Source organism: Ornithodoros turicata, chromosome 5 (genome assembly GCF_037126465.1).
Source record: "Ornithodoros turicata isolate Travis chromosome 5, ASM3712646v1, whole genome shotgun sequence".
In the NCBI taxonomy this organism is placed as follows: Eukaryota; Metazoa; Arthropoda; class Arachnida; order Ixodida; family Argasidae; genus Ornithodoros; species Ornithodoros turicata.
The window spans coordinates 76,064,102-76,087,103 of NC_088205.1; the positions used below are offsets into that span (position 1 = coordinate 76,064,102).

Below are 23,002 nucleotides of genomic sequence, written 5' to 3' on the forward strand. Positions count from 1 at the left end.
TAGTTTCTTTCCGTTTTCACTTTTTTGTTTTTTCACCAACGTGCAAGCCGCAACATTTACGGTGGTTTACGTATCTGGAAGTGCACGTCCTTGCCCTGAAATTGGGAGGCGTCACACGTAGTTCGACGGGCCTTTTTCCGAATCACGTCGCTGCCTAGCGGCTCTTCGGCGAACCACTCTTGTAACAAAACTCACGTACAGAGCATCCAATCACAAAATTCCTATTGGAGCTGCATCAGCGGGGCTTCTTGTCTCCCGAGTATGAGTTGTTCTAGGAGAGAGCTGTTACGCGGAAGTCAGATGCGCAGATCGCCATCTGACGAGCGAAATGAGATGGGCCTGTAACGCAGAAGGTGCCACGGAACAAAGACACATGCGCATCGGCAATTACGAATGAGGTCCATTGAGATATGTTATGGAAGTGAACACAATTCTTCCGATAATCCCGCTTTATTTCTCGCTGGAGAATGATCTTCCTCCGCTTTATGTTTTCCATTTCCCACACAAATCTCTATCGGGAAGCAAGTTCGTTAAATAAGAATAGGGGTGGAAGCCCTCGGATCAATGCCTGTCTCGAGAGGCCAAGTAAAACTGACAGGGGAGCTGAAATGTCAGGAAAGAAAACTAAAGCGACTGCTTCTTTGGGGTTTTAAAAATAACGTTCTAGATTCTGAATGGAAGATCATTGGCACAACACCAAATCGACAAAAAGGGAGTTTGTAAAGGACATCTGGGTCTAAAGCATTTCCATTACACTGAGCGTTTCTTGAATTGCTAACACATTTTTGACAGAACATTCGGAAGCGTTCCACTATACTGTGTCGCAAGGTACATGCGATGTGCGTGTGTAAAGAATGACGCCACGGAAGCTATACGAAGCTGGCGACGAAGTCATTTGTTTCGGCACACGAATTTTTGCCCTACAAGGCAAAGTAGTGGCAGATACATACTTGCGTCTCTGACTGGTCCCTTTCTTTACTCATTCTAATGTTTACATTTGTGCTCCAGCCTCTTTATGCAAAAGAGGCGCGCTGTCCGTTCCACCCGCAGGCTGTGTATACACGTTGAAGCCAATTTGTTACCCAGAACTCGCCGTATCACTCCAAGTGGAACAGAAGAAGATATTTGGTTTCAGAACTCAATTTTGCACGAGTATTTGTTATGGAAATGACGTTGGCACGAAGTGTTCGGGCTGTCTGTTCTGGGACTTTTTTTTTTCTGGTTTTGCCTCGTTTAGAAGTAACGATTTGGGAAATTGGTTTTTTGCACAACCCAATGTGCGAAGGCAATGGCGTTGCATACTACGGCATTTTGTAATGCATCGGCATATTGACGACGTCAGGAACACGACGGCACAGAAAATATTCCTCTGCCGTGTATGCGGTGCTTTGTCACTAGAAGCCGCCTACAGCCCTTGCTGGTGGTACTGGGATATCCGTCCCTTTATTATGTTGATATGTTAATACGGCTTTTCTGTGCTTCTCTCCTATCTGCGATGTAATCTGGATGAATGAATGAAGGCAACCTTTGTTTGTATGAACAGTTTCGTGGCGTGTGTGACCTTCGCACCCAAAATGACGTCTGGATTCTTTTAACGACTGCAAATTCGAATACCACGAACGAGGAGATAAGGATGATGATAATAGAAAAATGAGAAAACAAGGACGCAAGCCGCGACTAAGAAAGACAGGAGGAGATGAAAGACAGGTTGCAAATTTCTCATCTCTAAAGATATTTTATGTTTGTCTGGGATACTACTGTTCTTGGTTGCAGTAGAACCTCTGCCGAGGCTGCAAAACATGCGCAGAATTCAGTGGTCAGAAACGCCCTGTCCTGCTACATCAATGGGAATCGCCAACCGCACCGTGGACTCGTATTCACCGTGATTTCGCAGAATTTCGTGCTCAGCATTTTCTTGTTGTCATTAACGCTTAGAGCAAACGGTCTGAAGTAGCGTACGTGCCGTCTACGTCTGCTTCTGCTACGGTAGCGACGTTGTAGGATGTTTTCGTTCGACAAGGGTTCCCAAGCAGCTGGTAACTGATAATGGGCCCCAGTTCACCGGTCAAGTTTTTAAAGTGCCACTACGGACTACATCTCGTGTCCTAAGAATCCTACCAAAGTTTTGTTACTGAAACCTTCTTGTCTCAGTTTACGTTTCTGCAAAAAATTTCGGCTCTACGTGACGCGAAAGCTAGAGAAAATTAATTTTTATATTTGAGAACTGCGACGTCGTGTTAGGCTTCGACGGAGCGGCCGGCTCTCATCTGGCAACGTTGTTGCCCTTCGCCTCTTCCCGGGGGTTTCACTTTTTGCACTCCGATAGCGGAGTCCCACGTGACATATCGTGCGACCGCTCCGACCTTCTAGAAAACACAAAGGAGGGAGAAGACATCTCCCCCATTTGCCCCTCTTTCGATCAGCGTCACGTGACTTCTCCACCCCGTGACCCTCCTTGGACGCCGCCGTCGTTGCTGGGATACGAGTACCCTCTCCGGAACATGACATCATTGCAATTTGTGGGCTTATGATTACGTCACCCGCTGCTTGCGTCATCGAAACTTGTGGAGGCTCAGCAGACCTTCAAAAATTCACAGAAATGCGCAGCGTTGGTAAACAGGATTGAAATTTCGCGTATAGAATCCTTGAGGCACCTTCTTTTCGTGGAGTAAATAAAATAAACGCTCTCTTCCGAGTCTGGAGTGGCACTTTAAGGATTTCAGACAATAACGTGTTATCCAGCGTATCCTTATTCCAACCTACCACTCAAAGTGTGGAGGCCAAGCTGAAAATTTTGCGCGGATATTCAAGACCACACTGCTAAAAGGAGGCACTAAGAAGGATGCTATCCAGAGTTTTCTTTTGCAGCAGCGCATCACGCCGCACGGGGGACTCACCATGCATACTCCTTATGGGCAGACAGCTCAGGTCGGTCGTAGAATGGTGAATGCTTGCGCCTGTTGGTACGTAGTAATGGAAAAAGTAACCAGCGGTAAAAAAACAGGACGAGAGTAGTTGAAGAAGACACACGGACGCTGAACGAGCAACAAGTTTAATGAGATGACGAAAAGTGAAACACCCACGCGCCACGCCTGCGCAGTGTGGTACAGCGTGAATAAGTATATGTTTCCATATTTATTGGCGCTCAGCGCATCTTCTTTATAGGCTGTATTTGAATGTTTGAAAAGAATAGTCGGTCCCTTGCGGTGTACCGTACCGCGTGTGGACTTGAAGCGTACTGACGGAGTAGAAATTTCCAAATTGAAAATGAAGGGCACGGCTTCAGATCGATCTGTAACGTTCGACAGCGGGCAAGTCGTAGAAGGAGGAGTAGCATGTTATTCTTACAACCAACTCGTGATCCAACAACACTGAACAGGAAACCGGGCCACGATTGAATGATGACCTGTCCAGCATCGCAGAATCTAGAAAAGCGAAAGAAACACGAATGAAAAAAAATGACGAGAGAGCGGTTGGGGGTGGGGAGTGAGGGGCATGTCGCGAGTGACAGACAGTTGATGGAGTGCTGGGACAAAGGATTGTGAAAGCTTCGAAACTCAAAGTGCGTCATCTGGAAAAGATGGTGGTTAGTGGTGTTGTCGGTGGCAGAGAGCTTGACTGCAGTGTTTTCATTTTAGGGTATGAGACACCACAGGACTCGGCACATAAATGGAGAGATAATATAGGAAATTCGGAGTACATTTACGCCTAGGACAAGTGGATCTATATTTGTGTGGCGACGTGCAGCACGGCCAGGATCATGCACTCTGCTTCAGACGCCTTTAGAGTTATCAGCCATAGAAGAGACTTGCTACTCTTCAAGCGACTGGTCGTCTGCCTACTTCACTTCGTTTTTCCTTAACCACATTTGGCATTCGACGTTGGGACAACACAGGAAGATTCATGACCAAATTGCATGACCGACTGTGCTGTCTGGGGTTTTTCTTGGGTTTTCCTCAGACGCTTTCAGGCATATGTCGGCGCAGTGCCCTTCGAAGTCGCCCCAGGGCGCACATTCCTCAGGGCGTCAGTTGCCCACATCTGTGAGGCCGAAAACGGCGAGTCCTTTCACCATCACCACCACCACCACCACCACCATGACCAAATTACACTTATTTCCGCAATAAGTACGTTTGAGCAGAGACAGCAAGTAGTAAGCTACAAAAAAGCTACTGAAGCTGGTACTGCAGACAACGGAAACCGGTAAAAGGCAGCAGCTTGCCTGCATTTACGCTGTACAGAACCTTTTGCTCGGAACAAACAAGAAGAACAGGGGGGAAAAAATTACCGATCGTTGACCTACTTGGACACCGTGTTCCCTGTTTGCCAGAACTTTTCGTGCCGATGCTCGTTAAAACATTCATTCCCAACATACTCGCGTATTGCCGGATACTTCTTGGTGCTCCCTGCAGAGTACAACGGGCATCTCTTGCTTCTCTGCTACGGAAGCTGCCCCCAAAGAATGTTCCCAATAAAGCTATAAGGAATGCTTTGCTGGATACCGAGCGTGCCTCGCGTTTTTTCTCCAGATTTCTGGAAGCTTCGCTAGAATGCGTGCGTAATAAGTCGGTGCAATAATACACGAGGCGGACTACAGTGACCGATAACGCCTGCAACGGGGTACTGATGATGATGATGATGGTGATGGTAAGAGAAAAACAAAAGGAGATGTGAGCCCGCTCACCACGGGACAAGCTACTACAGGTCTAGTAGAGAGAAAAAAAGAAAAAGAAACGTCTAAAATGACGAGAGCTCTGCTATGCTACGGGGTACTGTTCAAGCGTTGTCCCATGCCTTGTCGTTTGACGTCAGTCCAGTTCATTATCATATAATCCGCAGCTGGATAACGATGGCGAGTTATTTGCAGCACAGTACAATGCAATGTTTATTTGAGTGGAATTAGAAAACGCAACCCAGTGAGAGACCGCTAGGATATCCTATGTTGCGGTCTCTTAACTCAACATCGTGCACAGAATAATACCTTGTACGGTCGTCATCAATATAGTATTTAATCAGAACAGTCACGTCAACTTCAAGTATTGTAAAAACGTGTTTTAATATATTTCAACTTGGTCCTTACTGCATCGTTTTAAATAGGTAAGCATTACAAACAGCACTTACTTTGAATGAAATAGGCTTGCATACCCAGTGATCCCTGAGGAAGTGATCCCACTAGTGAGCAAGCGCTTCGGTCTCGTTTCGATAAGACAAATGTACCTAATATGCATAAACGATCGTCAGCAACTTTATGTATAAGTACTATTTCTGTAGTCTTATGTGTGTAGTGCTATGCAGTGATGCGCGTTTCAAGAAGAAGACCTCAAAAACAATCCAAGCTGATGTTTAAGGTCAGGATGTGTAGCATGAAGTAGATTAAATCGTCGATCATGTTGGAGAAGAAAAAGACAGTATCGCATGTCCTTTCTTATATACTGGGTAGTTTCATTTTAAATCGAACAACGTGTGAAAGTCGTATTTTTTAATTCGCCCGGAAAAAATATATGTTAGAGGACAGCTCAAACGACGCAAATCGCGCCACGTGCGACGCTCGTGAGTGTAGTAGTTTCCGCGTAGGAGAGGGGGAAAGTCTGAGGCTGCTTGAGCACGCTTTCTTCTGGACCGACTTTGACGGCATCTAGCACCGCAAATTTTATGTCTAGGAACTGGAGGTTTTTTGTCATTATAGGCTGCACCATAGACACTGTCGACAGTCACCCACAGAACTCCAAGAGCCACAGATTTTCTGTTAAAAAATGCCAAACTTGGCGTAAACGTTCAAAAAGGCCAAACTTTGTTACCAATTTGCTTCATGACGGAATCTCTGAGAACATCGAGCTTAGTGCCATTCGATAGGACATTGAAAGAGCTTTCGTGCTGTATAGAGCTAATTTTCCTCAGCCCAGTTATTTCTGTGTTATTAACTTGAGAATCACACATAGTAGGCGAAAATTGCCAATGTTGCATCTCAGTTTTCTCAAAAATGCCATCTTCGATTTCCTTGATTATTTTTCAAAAGGTGGCGTCATGTCTCTACTTTAGACGCCAAGTGACACAATATTTTATTTTTGCCTGAGAGACGCGCAGCGATTTTTTTTGTCAGGCAGGGTGCACGAGGCTGCGGCCTTGCGCGCCCCACCCGCGATCACGCGACTTTCAACCTCTTCTTTGCTACAGGTGTCCCGCTGACGGAAAAATCAATGACCACACTGCGTGAGCTTGTTGTAGTGTCCCCAGAGCATCACTTTACGTTTACCCAATGGCCTCCCAGTTCCGTCAGGCTCATTCAAACCGTGGGAGAGTACATGAGTTGCCTGTGCGCCCTTGACGAGAAGCCCCAGTTCGACGAACATACCGACAAAGCAGTGAGAAGAAACGAAGCGCTTCGTGGAGATCTTTATCCACTGGTAACATCTTAGCTTTTGTTTCAGGTTTCCACCAGTACCCCAGGAAGTGTGAAAGTCACATCCTTTTCATTGGTAAAAGAACGAAGAACGGAAGTTTCGAACACCGTAAAATGTGCCCATTGCGAGAACCCTGCAGGTGGTGGCTGCCACCATTGGATTAGCATCATCCGATAGCTTTACACATGTCCTCTCACATGATATAAAGTGAATGGGTTCAAGCGCATGGATGCCAGAAGGACTACTGAAGACCACACCGAGGGTTTAAGGTACCTACGGCTACCGGAAACGAGGGATTTTAGTTGTGCGTTGTTCTGTCGGAAATTTTGATTCCCACGGTGACACTGACACATCTCGGTGAGGGCGAACGTGTTATACTTGAGAGCAGCAACTGTCATCACAGCGGTCTTTCGGGTTTTGCACCACTCGTCGTGGTTCCGAAATAACGCTACGGAGCATAAAACTAATTAAAGAGAGCATGCACACCTTCGGAAATATCACTTATTGCGCCCAAGTTAAGAGGCGACTGCAACCACGCGACCACAAATTTGTATTCTCAGGTGTTGTAACTTTCTGTCCCCTGTGGCCGTAGTTCTGCCTTCTTAATATTAACTCGCACGACAGCCTCATAGCGCGCGTATGTGCATTGCCTCAAGCACATGTGCGGTAGAATAGTGAATATGCGCACGTGCGTATACGCAAACGTCGTGCGTGCGACTCCCATGAAAGTGCGTAATAGCAAGTTCAAGTCGCCCACGAAAGTATTGCCCTGCGTCTCCAAAGGAAAAAATAAACATACGTACCATAAGCGCAAAATAAGTACATAATGCAACGCCTGGCATTAAATTACAAAGCAAAGACTACGAAGCAAAACGCGCTCGTAAACATACGAAGAGCGCCTTTGTGTGGAAAAATCGCTCCGCGGAAAGGTAGCCCTACGTCTCAATCAAAAAGAGAAAAGGTACACAGAGAGAAACTGATGTTCTGAGGTTGGAACAACATAGAAGGGGCAGAAGCCTCCAATGCCTAAGAAATCAACGAAAAGGTACTTTACCAGCAGCGCAAAGTACCGGCATAATTCTATCCCTGTGGAATAAATCGTGAAAAATATTCCGGCTTTTTAGAAATAATTAAGATCGAACATGCAAAATTTTCGCGTACCACTCGTGGTTTTGCGATACTAGGCGGACAAAGAATGCGCTTGAACCCAGTCACTTTATATCATGTGAAAGGTCATGTCTAAAGCTATCGGATGATGGTAATCCAATGGTGGCAGCCACCACCTGCAGGGGTCTCGCAATGGGCACATTTTACGTTTTTCGAAACTTTCGGTTTTCGTTCTTTTACCAATGAAAAGGATGTGCCTTTCACACTGCCTGAGGGACTGGCGGCAACCTGAAACAAAAGCTAAGATGTTGCCAGTGAATAAAGATCTCTACGAAGCGCTTCCTTTCTTCTCACTGCTTTGTCGGTACGTTCGTCGAACTGGGGCTTCTCGTCAAGGGCGCGCAGGCAACTCATGTACTCTCCCACGGTTTGAATGAGCCTGACGGAACTGGGAGGCCATTGGGTAAACGTAAAGTGATGCTCTAGAGACACTACAACAAGCTCACGCAGTGTGGCCATTGATTTCTCCGTCAGCGGGACACTTGTAGCAAAGAAGAGGTTGATGGTCGCGTGCTCGTGGGTGGGGCGCGCAAGGCCTCAGCCTCATGCACCTTGCCTGACAAAAAAAATCGCTGCGCGTCTCTCAGGCAAAAATAAAAGATTGTCTCACTGGGCGTCTAAAGTAGAGACATGACGCCACCTTTTGAAAAATAATCAAGGAAATCGAAGATGGCATTTTTGAGAAAACTGAGATGCAACATTGGCAATTTTCGCCTACCATGTGTGATTCTCAAGCTAAGAACACAAAAACAACTAGGCTGAGAAAAATGAGCTCTATACAGCACGAAAGCTCTTTCAATGTCCTATCGAATTGCACTAAGCTCGATGTTCTCAGAGGTTCTGTCATGAAGCAAATTGGTAACAAAGTTTGGCCTTTTTGAACGTTGACGCCAAGTTTGGCATTTTTTAACAGAAAATCTGTGGCTCTCAGAGTTCTGTGGGTAACTGTCGACAGTGTCTATGGTGCAGCCTATAATCACAAAAAACCTCCTGTTCGTAGACATAAAATTAGCGGTGCTAGATCCCGTCAAATTCGGTCCAGAAGAAAGCGTGCTCAAGCAGCATCAGACTTTCCCCCTCTCCTACGCGGAAACTACTACACGCACGAGCGTCGCACGTGGCGCGATTTGCGTCGTTTGAGCTGTTCTCTAACATATATTTTTTCAGGGCGAATTAAAAAATACGACTTTAACACGTTGTTCGATTTAAAATGAAACTACCCTACTACGGAATTTCCCCGGAGTTACTTTGCATAAATACGCTGCGGTTAGATAGATGACCTGTGTTAAAGGCGAAGAACGTTTGGAAATATAAAATATGTGCTCGGAAATGGGTTCATTTCGTTGGGCATGAAGCCGTGACGCTCCGGAATTTTTCATTTGAGTTAGCCCGCAATGGGGAAGCTTTTTTCGATTTTTATGAATGTTATCCAAACGAAATGTAGATAGCATAAAGAAAGCGAAGAAAATGAATCATTCTCTTACCCTTATTATCGTACGCTTCGAGTCGTCATAGAGGCAGTTTCGTTTATTATAACATAGAAGCTACTTATGTGGCGTCACGTATCCGCCACGCAACAGTCACGCGTGTTCTTTAGCATCGTGCACACGTGAAGCATGTGACTTTGATTTCCCTTGTGTAATGATTTATTTAATTTAGACATAATGCTAGTCAACAGTGGCTGGTCATAGTATGCAAGACTCTTAGGAGGATATAGGCCTCACTGAGAGCCTTTTCAGCTGGGAGTGTCTGTGAGTGCCCGTGGACGACGACGACGACGGGACCCATGGTGCCACGCGCTACCGCGGTGGCTCATCAATTCTGCCGGCACCGTCCTAGCGTGAGGCTACGAACATCCGCCCGCTGGGACATTCCATCATCGCCGGTCAGTACTCATGTACAGGAACACCACCTCCTCTGCATTTTGGTACATTTCACTTACCCTTCTGTTCAGCTGGCCATGTTCGGTGCAGTGTCAAGCCGGAGGTCCGCGAACAGCCCCATATGGCATCCCCCTTCCTTTTTCTTTCTTAACATATCCCCCGTTCCACAGTATTATCTCTACGTTGTGTGTACGACGCAATGCCGTGACTTAATAAAAAGTCTAGACTTCATGCTCTGGACTTCACGAATTATCATTACACCAAACAGCGATTTATCATAAATTTGTGCAATAATCTTAAAGATATTAGTGGCAAAACGGACACGTTGCAGGGTCGTCCCGAAGATTGCCCCAGATTTTTTTTTGTCCAGTCTGTTTACCACACGTGTTGACAACAAGCGACAACATGTCAACATCCTGCCACCCCTCTAAAGAACATCGATCCGACCCGGTACTGATTGCAGTGTTCGCCGCCAGTCGGGCGCTTATTGGAACGAGGTCACGGTAACGGGAAATTGACTGGAAGTTGCGAGTACTGTCCATGTTTAGATCAAGCGGGCACAAAAACGGGAGAACAAAGAAACAAGGAACCACACACCACGCCCTGCTACTCACAACTAAGAAATTTTATTTAGGGTCAACAGGGGGGAGAAAGCGGTGCAAGAATACTGATTGATTAGCATTCTTGAAGTTGTTCTGTGGGGACGACGGCGGAGATTCTGTATCTCTTCAGTCGTCTCCGTCGTCTCCGACAGAACAACTCCTAGAATGCTAATCAACATGTATCTCTCTTAGTTGTGAGTAACAGGGCGTGGTGTGTGGTTCTTTGTTTCTTTGTTCGTTTTTGCGCCTGCTTAATCTAAACATGTACAATATCGTGGCGACCACACAGCACATTCTTCTGGAATGTGCACTCTACTGCCCGCAAAGGCGGATACTGTGTGATGAGCTTGACCGTATCAGCGAGAGGCCTCTCAATTTAGCTGCACTTATTGGCACCTATGAAGATCCTGTGCTCCATCGTCGGGTTTTGCACCTGTCCATGGACGTCCTGTCGTCCACTGGATTGCTCCAGACGCCTTTAGTTCTTTCTCGTATTTTCATCCTTCCTTCATCTTCTTCACATAATGTTCCACGTGCAGTCGGGTAGGGTACCGCACCACCGCGGTGAAACACCCCATCTCATCGTCATCATTCATTGTTGTTGTGTACTATACTTGAAGATTTTAGTGCGTTTATTATGGTGCTTAGCCATCACAGAAACATTAGAGAAGTGCCTTGCAGGAAAATGCAGACAATTCATGCTTAGTGGGGATGTGTTGCGGATCTATCAAAAAGCCCATCTGATGCACTTCCATTAAGGAGGGTGAGTCGTGGATTCTGAGGTATAATTTATTACCCACTATAAAGCCATTACAGCTACATCAAATATCCATTTAGCTTGAGCAACCTCCAGCATGGGAAATAGGTCTGAAGCAGGTGTATCTCACTGACTCTGATGTATTTTGTGCGTAGCAATCTCTAATCCAGGTAACAAATTTTGCACTCGTTACGATCTTCTTCTTTTATTCTCTTTTTTGGCCTGGTAGTGCTGCCACAGAAATGGCGGCTAACTTTGTGTGTCGCCTGTTTGAATGGAAATGTGATAAAGAAGAAAAAAAAGAAAAAAAAAGAAAATGGGGACGTGAGCTACCACTGTATGCAGCTCCATAACCATAGCTGCCTTTACTTGCGTAAATACAAATAATCGCTGCACAATCGTTCCTGAACAATCAGATCAATCTGAGCTCCTGAACAATCAATCAGATGAAACATCAATCTTTAGCTGTGTGTCTCAGTGATCTTGACGTGGCTGTGGATAACGCGCTCCTCGTACGCACACGTGTGTTCCATTGCTTACGACTGCAGCAACACGAATGCGGACTGTCAGGTCCCCATATATGCGAGCTCCCCGCGTATTCCCTATTACGTATCCTCCTCCCCACTCCCCTCGCAGACGATCACGCCCCATCGCCAAGGCCTGCCTTGGAACATAGTTCTGGGTGCTGCTGTCAGTCATGTGATAGGTCATGCTTGTACTTCTGCGGCCTTCATTAATGAAAACCCCTTTACTCCATTCTTCCGCATAATATTCCCATCTCACTTTATCATTCCTTCTTTTACATCCACGCTTCATATCATATCCAATCTTTTGAGGGAAAGACAGGGTAATTCTTCTCCGATGGCAAACACAACGCCGAAAATGCTTAGGTTAACCGAATGCTTCTGGAAAAGCAATTCCTCTGGTCTCTTTTGATAGGATGCGCAATATTATGAGTTGGTACAGGAACCTCTAGACGTACGTCCTCGTGCAAATGAAATGAGTTATACCTGCAGTCTTACTTGGACGAGCACAAAAGGAGCCGCAATAGAATTAATGAGTTAAAGTTAAGAAGAAATGAGTTAGCCATTAATGAGTCAACGTATTAGGAGAGGTATACAAGTCTGGAGTTTGGAAGCAGAGCTTTTGTTGCAAAGAAGTTTAGTATATTTGCTATAATTTGCCTTGCATTTCGTGTTCTTTCGAATGGCTACCCGTGCACCCATAAACAAGAAATGAGGGCTAGATTATTCTTTACATCCTATAGTCCTTGTATTTACCATACTTAATTTGTCTTTGCAGGTAAGCACGTTCCTCGGAGTACAACACAACAACAACAACAACAACAACAACAACAACAAATAAGTGATGATGACGCAACAAATTCCGTCTCGTGGGTCAAGAAAAGTACGTTTCCCTACTTCTACGTTTTTGAGGGATTCCATGTGATATGCAGGTACTTTATAATTATACTATGTCATACAAAATCTACAGAGGCTGTTTTGGTGCCTAGAAGGACAGTCTCCACTCTGAATAGCGCGATTATCGTGTTTTCAACTTGCCGTTTCTCTGGGAGATGTTAGTGAATATGATTCGGCCTGTAACTCTTCTTTTCCCCCGCTCGAAAATGCGTATGCAGTTCAGTTCATCACAGAAGAAAGAATAAGGTGTGTAGCCGTCTTGATCCCTGATGACAACGCAAACCAAACGCAAATGGATAGCGGCGGTGGTGGTGATGAAAGTGAATGAATAGTCGGTGGTGGTGGTGATAGGGCATGCCGTTGTCGGCCTCACGTATGTGGGCAACGTCACGACTCACGCCCTGGGGGAATGTGCGTCCTGGGCCGACTTCTAAGGGAACTGCGCCGACATATGTCTGAAAGCGTCTGAGGAAATGAGGAATGAATAGTCAGATAGTCAACACGCACGCACCAAACCAATCGGTGCGAGAGAAGCAAGCAGCCGGTCACAGAACACTTTCATTCTTCTCGAATTTGCGCGGTTTCACACCGCCCGCGTGTGCAACCCCAGGGAACCGTGGACCGTCTTTTTTTTTAAATCCCGTGTTAGCGTCGCGAATCAACTGTGGCTATAAACGGCGTACAGATGTGGAGATGGAGAGAGGACAGCAGGAAGGAGTGGGGGACAGGGGGGGTTAATATGCGTCCTGGGCCGACTTCAGGGGGAACTGTGCCGACATTCGTCCGGAAAGTCTTCGGAAAACCCGGGGAAAACCTCAGGCAGCGCAGCCGGTGGGAGGATTCGAACCCGTGTCACCTCCCAGTCCCGGCGTGGAAAGCGATCACTCTAACCACTGCGTCTCACGGGAGCTGGTCTGGACCGTCTCTTGATAGCCGACACTTTGACGTCGTGAAAGTGCTGGGCGAATAACCTGCTATTCATCGTCAGGGTGCACAGCGCTCACCCATCACCTTCGTTAAGAGCTCTCGTCAAGAGCTAGAGCTCTCGTTTTTTTTAGACGTTTTTATTTTAGTTTATTTTTTCCTCTACTAGATCAGGAGGAGCTTGTTCCGCAGTGAGCGGGGCTCACATCTCCATATCTTCACCACCACCACCGTCGTCGTCGTCATCATCATCATCATCATCGTCGTCGTCGTCGTCGTCGTCGTCGTCATCGTCGTCGTCGTCGTCGTCATCGTCATCGTCACTTTCAACGGCCGCATTTTACGGAACGTAAGTATGGCGGGCTAGAAGGATTCTAGAAGAAGGTCTAGAAGAAGATTCTAGTCCGCCATAACGTAAGCTTGAGAGCCTTGTGGAAGAACACCACCAAGCGAACATCGGCTTCATAGGCTTCGCCACCGGAGATGTGCCACAAGGTCCCGTTGCAAAAGAGAAAGTCCGGCAACGGATTACGGAGAGCATGTCCCCGGCATAAGCCCGCAATGATGCCTTTATTACAGTCTCACAATTGTGTGTCCTATCGCAATGTCCGAATACAAGGGGAGATTAAATGTACAAACGTTTACCACGGACCACAGCGCTGCGCTGCATCAAGCCTAGAGAAGAAGCAATAGGAAGAGATTCGTCATTCTCTTCTTCGTACAATTCCTGGGGAAGATTACCGCACGGAACAGTAAAAAAAAAAAAAAACACAAAAAGTAAATGAAGCGGAAACGATGCTGTCGTCATAATAAATCGAGCTGTCTGGTGTCGCGCAGACACGTAGGTGTACATGAAATATCGACGTTGGAAAAGGAGAAAAAAATCTATAGTGCGCGAGCGTGAATCGATTGGGAATTGGGTACTTCTTGTTAATATATGTGCTATTATAGATAACACAAATTTTGCGAGAAAGCGTGTACTACTTTGAGTTGCGGTTATATTTGGTGACGCGACGTTCGCCCTGGCCTGACTGCCAAGTGTAGCAGTACGCGGTGAGGAAAACTAATTTAAACTGAAACTGAAATTTAAAAAAAAGAGTAAAAAATGACATTGTACACATGCACATGGCGTGTGAGTTAGACTTGTCGTATGTCAATATTATACAAGGTGTTTGCTCTAGCGTGTCCAGAAATTATACTTAAAGCGAGCGATAAAAGAAAAGCGAGCGGTACTTTTCTGCTACTTGAGTAAGAAACAGGTAGTGCTTCACTAGTAGCACCTGTTTCTTAGTCAAGTAGCTGAAAAGTAGCGCTCGTTTGTCTTTTATCGCTCGCTTTAAATACAATTTCTGGACACGTTAGAGCAAACACCCTGTATATTACACACTATTGGTTTACGCAGGCCCGGGAGAAGACTCTCTTTAATATTTACTTGCAAACGTACAATAGTTTCATCCGGATATAAAAGAGCGAACACGGTCGATGGCGAAATAAGACAGAAGTACGCGATGGCGACGCTGTAAGTCCGTTAAATCCGGCATAGTTCGCGTCGTGTCTGGAAAGCTTTGAAGTCAATTTGTGAACTGTCGAAATAGAGCGTCTGAGAAGCGCGATGCACGAAGCGCAATCAGCTTCCAAGTTCGTAAGAGGATTCGCCTGAGGTGTTTACTAAGCTGGCAATAATAAACACCACTGAACAACAGGAACAACTTTATTACGAGACGATGAATGGGGAGTTTCAAACACCACTGAGGAGCAAAGGCTTCGCATCGTTCTCCAGGTAGTAGAATGAAAAGGCTGCGTTTATATTTTATTTCGTTCTCCTGGCGTACAGGTTGAGATATTGGAACACGAGCGTATACGAAGCAAATTTATAAAGTGGTCGCGAGGCATTTTGTGTGCGAGTGTTTGAAATGGGGCGGTGTGATCACTTTTCTCTGGTCTTTTCCTGACTTGTGCCCGTTACTCGAAAAAAGTAATTGATTACCGTTACTTCTACGGCAAAAAGCAATTGATTACCGTTAGCAATTACTCGACTCCAAACGGAGTAACGAGTAGAAAAGTAACGCGTTATTCCGGTCGTTACTCTGCATTCACGCGAATTATACCCGTCTTTGTGTGCCTTAGAAAAAAAGAAAAGAAAAAGGTTCAACAGCGGAACAGCTGAAATAACACGAAAAACAAACACGCGAGTCAGATCTGTACGTGTACTGTATTTATCGCCCGGGAAGACGTTGACTCGATTGTGGAAGAACATTGCATGGAACTTCCCCATTAGGACCATTACTCACTAAACCTCCAAAGCTTCAGGTACCACCACGCTGGTGTAGGAAGAGATCAGGGAGAGAGAGACCCTGAAATTCCAGAACGTTATTACAATTAGAGTCACTAAATAGGGAGCAGAGTAGTGACACTGAGCCACGCCGGCGAGCCAGCCCGCCATCTTGGTTCCGGCACGACTGCGTCGCCTAGCAACCGGACGTCAACTTCGCCCTTCGCCGCCGGAGAAGAGCGCCCAGTCGAGCCAGCTCGCAACCGAGGAAACCGGTTTTGGATGGAGGGGACTCAACATGGACGGCGCGTTCTTGGAAGGAGAAACCACGTGACACGATCGGCCCAATCGCGAACACCGAACGGCGGCTCCGGCGCGGAAAAGGAATGCGATACTCTGTACCCCTATTTAGTGACTCTAATTACAATGACCTCCGCTTGCTATAGTAAAACGGTTCAACAAAGGCTCACCGCACGAGGGGGCTTCACTTCGGGCAGAACATCTGAAAGATAAGTTAATCTCTGCCGGAAAAGTAATCGATTGCTCAAAACGTAATTGATTACTCCAAAAATAACTTTGATAGTAAAGTAGCTAACAGTAAAGTAAAAATAAAAGTAAATAAAGTAAAAAAAATAAAAATAAAAATAAAGTAACAGTAAAGTAAAAATTACTGAAAAAGTAATTGGTTACAAGTAACGCAATTACTAGTAACGCGTTACGCACAAGTCCGGTCTTTTCTAACGTTCTCGTCCTACTTGGAACTCTGTATAGGGTGCCCTGACCAGCAATGTCGGAGCTATATTGGAATCTGGTCACGGTACCAGCCACCTGACGGTGGGCACGTCCGTTAAGAATGCTTAGCGTGTAGGAGAGGTTGGTTTTTCGTCATCTTTGCACGGGTGCTCTCTAGCTTGATATTCTTCGACGCAAAATGGGGAGCCCAGATGACGGAGACTGCATTCAACATCAGTGCCGTCTCCGTCATCTCATTGCTTCGAAGGAGGCTGGCGTGTTTGGCATGTGCGATATTCCTCCTGCTCTGATCTGGAGCGCGACACGTGTTCTTCCGCTCTGACTCCTAGGATCGGTGCAGTCGAATATACAATATAAAGTATCGTGGTAGGAGACCGAGAGACGCGGAACAAGAAGGACGGACGACAAGTTCTCAGTCTCAGCAAAAAGGTTTATTAATAATTTAATAGTAATGGGATTAATAATGTAATAAACCTTTTCTGCTGAGTCTGAGATTGTGTAGTCCGTCCTTCTTGTTCCATGTCTTTCGGTCGCCTACCGTGAGTCTGTACCAACTTGCCTACACCCTCTCCCTTCTTTCCATAATATAACGTATGTTTTATTTAGTCACTCTTGCGTTCTTGTGGCAACGTGGGAATGTGCAGGGGCCAGCTGAAAAGTTTTATGGCACTTATCGATTTCTCAGTGCTTCGCAGGACGGCGTAATTTATTGCTTTACATAGTTAGCGACCACACCATCTTCCTGATTTCCGGATAATTCGGTCATTTGTCCTATAGTTCCTGTTTGTCCTTGTTTGTTTTATAGGTCCTATTTGTCCTATATATCCTACGGTAGAGACCTCGTGCGGGTTGTTTCAGTGAACAAGCGCGTCTATTTGCTTGCCATCATACCTGATTTCTCTACAAGGATTTTGCGACGTCGTAAAGGACACAATACTGATTTCTGAAAGATAGTGCCTGAGAGATATTCTAGAGGGCACTCTCAAAATATAAATGTACTGTAGTGCATTTTTTGAATTCTACCATGTTTGAGAAACATAGTAGCAAGGCTTCCGCGGCAACGTTCAGGAACCCCGCAACCTGTTTCCGACGTTCGCATCTTGAAACGAAGGTTTAATGCCGACTTCACTTTGTATTGGTTTACTTGGTCCCTTCTTATTTTAATTCTTGCATCACGCAACCTTGAGCCCGTACGCCAACTACTGAGCTTCTCTGCCTAAGATTTCTCAAACTTTGCCGACAAAACTAAAGTATACTCTATCTCTCTTTGATAACGTTGAGGAAACACCCCATCCTCCAATTTATCGACGCTAATATTTTCCAGTCATTAAGCGGCACGCCCAATATGTCTGCAGAAGGCCTTGGATGACACTTTATCGTCTTTATCCCTTCTTGAGAAGGAACTTCGGTCGCACTCCGCATAGGATATGTGGGATATCGCCACCAACGAATTTCGGAGTGCTATGCATCGCCGGCTTGAGAACCGAGGCCACCATGTTTGGCGACTACTACACTGCAAAGAAAAAAGCAGGATTAAATTCGGAATCACAAGTTCTAGTCCCTTAGGTTGCAACTACTCACACCATTTTCGTCCCTCGACCCTGAACTTTACTCCCGAGCACTGAAAATAGTCCCTAAGGTCCCTAGTAGTCCCGTATCAACTTCTGCGTATTTTTTTATTTTTTTTTTAAAGTGTAAGATGCTATCAATCCATACCCATTCAGACGAAATCTTGGGAACGACTTGCGAGATAATGCTTTATGTTACGCCTTTCTTTTTTCTTTTTTTTTTTTTTGCTATATTCTTACGGGAAACATTCGACGAAGATGCTGTAGTGATTATGCCATGGGAGGGAAAAGCATGAGGGGAAAAAGCTGCGCTCACATCCAAAGCTGGCGTGTTGCAGTTATATACCTCCGCATTTTTTCTTTTATACGTCACTCATCACCGCAGTTGTATATACGATAAGGGCTGCGCCATAAGGAGGACGTGCAGATTCTTAATCTCATTTTGTCACGTACAGCATTTGCATTTTTTGCTCTAACGTGATTCCAACCAATTCCATGAGATTTCAGCCAATATCCTTGCGGAGAGGTTGGTTGTATACATCACTGTCATCGGATAAGAGTTTCGTAAACTTCGTAAACGTCTTTTTTTCTTTTTTGCGTAGAAAATACTTCCTCGACTATTCCGCACTTCTTTTTTTTCTTTCTTCTGTCAATCCTGCAGTTCAAAATACATTTCAAGGCGACGGCAAGAGTCGTTCCGACCAGGAACCTTTCGCAGAGTTTTCGGAGGTTCAACTCCAAGGAGCGGAATGTTTTTTCTGGAAAGAAGAAGGAAGTTTACATAAGGTCTGAGGAGAGAGAGAGAGAGAGAGGGGAGGAACGAAATCACACGAATGGACACGGACTTGAGGAAACATCAAAGAAGTAGTGCATCACCTCGACTCGACTCGCTAATATTTTGCCGATTACGTGTATCCATGTAGACGTAAAATAGTCACTGTAGCGTCTTCTGCCTAAAGTACGTCGACACATAGCTTTAAAAGCTCTTACACACTCAAGTGTCATGACTGAGGGTACATCGTTTCGAGGGTACATTATTACCACTAGAGGGACGATTGCCATCATCATTGTACCTTTAGTTTGTTTTCTTTTACAAAAAGAGAATTCACCTTTATCAAGAACGCCTTTTCTTGAGTTGTTGTTGGTGTTAAGGGAAAATTTATTAAGGACGTAATACACAAGCGGTCCTCAACATACACTAATTTGATGGCTACACTAAAGGACTATATGCGGTGTATATATATATATAGTTAACAGGTGTCGTGCGTGTCTTTCCAAGCGGCTTTGTTAGAATATGAGGAGGTTTGTCTGATACCGTGTTCCATTTTAGGATTTGGAATTCTATATCAATTCAAACATTGTTCACTCAGGAAGAATGTTCCTCAAATATTGGCGCAAGAGAAACTCTTAATAATGAATTATATTGAACGCATTGTATACCGCGTCTAAAAGAGCAATCGCGCGCACAGAGTGCAATGCCGTAATTACGTATGATAGTCACTCCGCTATAAAGCTCCAATAAATCAAGTAGACGGCAAACGGACATGACGTCCTCGAGAGCACTATAGCTCTACAATAAGTTGTAGTTTGACATACTTTTGTTATGCGTATCAATATCGACGCTGAAGGATCTCTGTGCTGTTCTTTTGTGCGAAGCAGCTTCGAAGAAAATGTTGTGCCTTTCGTGTATCCCGTCGTTTTTCTTGTCCGATCGAGAATTGAATGGAAGACACGACTCCCGAAATCAAATATTTCGTCCTCGCATTCTTACTTTTCATCTCTCCAGACCCCCAGAAAGTATGTTTTCGATGTTTCTATTTGGCTGTGTCGCTGTCATCTTCGAATTTCTCAGCGCGGAACGTTGAAGTTTTCGTGGTGACAGCAGTCTTAGAAAACATGAATCATTTGCCCGAAGTATAGGAAATGAAAGTGCTCGGGTATACTAGCTCGCGTATCACCAAATGTCTGCAATACATACACTAGTACAGCTTTGGAAGCCGTCCAATCTTATTGGTATCCTGTGATCTTATTTCCATTCTCATTGCTAGCGTCGGACGTAACGTATTGGTCCTCTATACTCCCATGTCGTCTATGTCATGATATTTTCTCGGGCTGCTCCTTGTCAATTTGTTCCCCCTTTTTTGTGGTCTTTATACCTCTTGATTCTGTCCCGAGTCTGGCTTTCTGCACCTGGAACGTTGCGATAACTGCTGTTCTATTTTTTTTTTAATTCCTTTTTATCGTTTTTTTCGCCAAGCTACAAGTACTGAAATAGCCAGGCCTTGCCCCATCGGGACCAAGGACTCTTTCGGACACGGGACTATCTAGGAGACGCAAGTTTTGCTCGGCAATGATGTATACTTCTATTTTCTCCCATCATCCCAGCACCCCCATTTATGTGTGTGTGTTTCTTGTTCTGTTTCTTGTCGGTATATGCAATATCCGCTGTCTTAATCCAAACACTCTGCTCATCTGCATTGTGTCGCAGGGGGAAACATTATTTCTTACCGGAGAGTCTCTTCAGACGCAACAGCCAACCAGGAAAACGTCACGTGTTTCGATAGGACAGCTATAGCATTAAGTCTTATATACGTTGCAGTTTGTATCCAGCTGCACAAACTGATCTGTTCTAGGACCATCTCATTCCAAGAAATCTTTAGAAGAATGAAACAACATCATTTTGACATTGTTTCAAGATGATAAGCCAAGCTTTTTGCACTTTGCTAGCTGACGAGTGGTCGCCTGAGTTATGCTTACTTTACCTTCGAGAAGAACGATGCATTCATTATAATAGTAATAATAATAACTACTAATAACAATCATAATCATAATTATAATAATATTTAATTGGTACCAACGAACGGTCGTGACTACCCTAGAGCACATCGATTATTCTATGCTTCACAGAGGTTGTTTGAATAGCACCTTTCACAACTTTTCCTGCTGGAAGCACAAGTGACGCCCGTTGATTCCGGTAAAGACACCCACGTCTGCGTATGACACGTCACAAGCACAATAAAAAGCCACCAATCCCATGTACATACTAAGAACATACAGACTGAGAGTCACGTAAGTCGTTTATGCTTACACCTTACACCGTTAGAAAACTCTTACCATTGTTCTGCCGTCTAGATAGACACGGTCTTCGCTTCGTTCTTCTTGAAACGTACGCTAGGGGGCCATGAATTACGTCGTAGTAGCTGTGGCCAATGCAACACTAAAAAGGACGAGTACAGCACTCCAGAGACAGGTTACGGTTGAGAACGACAGCTGATTAAACGGCACTAGCAGTGGGTCTGGAGCACATACCATTCGTTTGCCCGAGAGAAATCTTTCCATTGCACCATGCCGGCGACCTTCTCATTAACACAATAAGCCGCGTCCAGATACACAAAAGCGACGCCAGGGTGCGTTGGTTTTTCTGTATTTCATTGGCCACATTTAGTGTAACACTATTTAAGAAAGCTGCTGCAGTCCTCGATTACGTTCGTTTTTTGTGAATGTGGCTATGAGAAATGAAAGAGAGGATATACAAAGAAGAACAGCGTGTCGAGGGTTGACTCGTGGGAGACTGGGAGGACACAAACACGTGTAACGCTAGGCTGTGAGTCCCACTGCTAGAGACTTTACGTCGACTGCCTTTCTTGCCTCGTAAAACCAACCGTACTTCTACCATTTCATCGCTGTAGGACTCTGTCACAGTTATGGCGACCTCTAAACCATGCTCGTCAAGCCGCAAAAATTTTACCAAAACAGCAAACGCATTCCGTTTACTCCATGTGCGCGATTGATGTATCATCCTTCGCTTGCTACATTGCCTTAGTTCAGGACAGTTGTGGTCTGCTGTCATATTATCGTTTCTTTCAGGGCAACAACAACGACAAATACCACATCATAATGAAATGCAGTGTCTGAGGAATGGACTATCTGATTGGAGAATAGCCGTATAATGCAATGGCTTATCCAATCACTTTTACTCGAAAGGCTGATTTAGCGTATTGAGAACACTCTCGTGCAGTGTTCTAGATATACGTCTCAAAGGGCAACCATGAAATCTTTTACTTACTTTTACTGAATACTTTTATTTACATTTATTTTGTTCTTTTTTTTTTTTTTTTTTTGCTGAATAGCAAGCCGACATGCTGTGTGGCTGACCTTTCCTCTCTTTTTTTTTTCTTTGTTCTAATAAATATATCCCCCCCCACCCCATGAAATCTGCTCGCGCCCGACTGGACAACCGCAACTTTGACCTCGTAAAAGTGCTGGGTCCTTGGCCACCTGACAAGAGGGATGCTGCCTTGTCGGCGCTTGTGACATTTATTCAGAACAGTGCGTTGGAGTCAGTCTGTTAGGACCGCCTGATTCATTGTTAGGGCCTGACTTTTTAGGGTTAAACCCGTATCCGCCCGATATTTACCCCCCGAACGAAATCTGTAAAATTCGGGTTTAACCCGAATCTACCCGAAAACATCCGGGTCGCGTGGCACACTCATAAGCGTGCATTAAAATAAAGTTTGATAACATTGCTAAACATTAGTTCCGTGCTAAGACAAATTTTTATTAAACAAAGAAAAATCACCCGAATACACCCGAATTCCTGACGACAGAATATGCCGTAACGGGATTTAACCCGAATACACCCGAATTTTCAAATGAAAAATATCACCCGATATTTACCCCCCGAATTTGGCCAAAAATAAAACCCGAAAAAGTCAGGCCCTATTCATTGTGCGCTACGTTGACCAATGATTTGGCCTTTGACCAAGATTTATCGCGAAAGCGGCGTTTTTTTTTCTTTCTTTTTTTTCTTTCTCTGGGGGAGTGTTCGTTTATGGGGAATTTGTCGTACGGCAAATTCAATCTCTCCCTATTTTTTTCGCCAACATCAACACCATCAACTCGCGTTACGTTCTAGTAGGGACGACCACAATTATTACTACGCTTTCTCGTTCTCCGAACGCTTTCAGGGCAAACGAGATTAAAGCCACAAAAACCGTAACATAACACAAGTTCTCTCGACTTTCATACTCTCCTGGTGTGTAGCTCCAAAGCCGTCCTAAAAGGGTGGACGTGCACGATGTCACACTGTTCAACATCTATCTACCTGCGTCCCAATGCGTGCAACGCAACACGGAGCACAAGGCCTGTTTTCTCGTCACGATCGAGATCCCTTTATGCAATACAAAAGCGATGGCTACACCATATCGTTAAGGGGGCGTGACTATAACGGCAAATTCTTTCACGGGGCGGAATG

The 23,002-nt window shown here is 45.1% G+C and overlaps 1 long non-coding RNA gene across 2 annotated transcripts in view; it reads left to right on the forward strand.

Moving 5' to 3' along the window:
• Nucleotides 1–23,002, forward strand: part of LOC135394861 (uncharacterized) — a 251,215-nt gene that overhangs the window by 149,961 nt on the left and 78,252 nt on the right. For both annotated transcript variants that reach the window (XR_010422974.1, XR_010422973.1), the window contains one exon: nt 12,113–12,217. This is a non-coding gene — a long non-coding RNA (uncharacterized LOC135394861). The remainder of the gene's footprint in view (nt 1–12,112; nt 12,218–23,002) is intronic.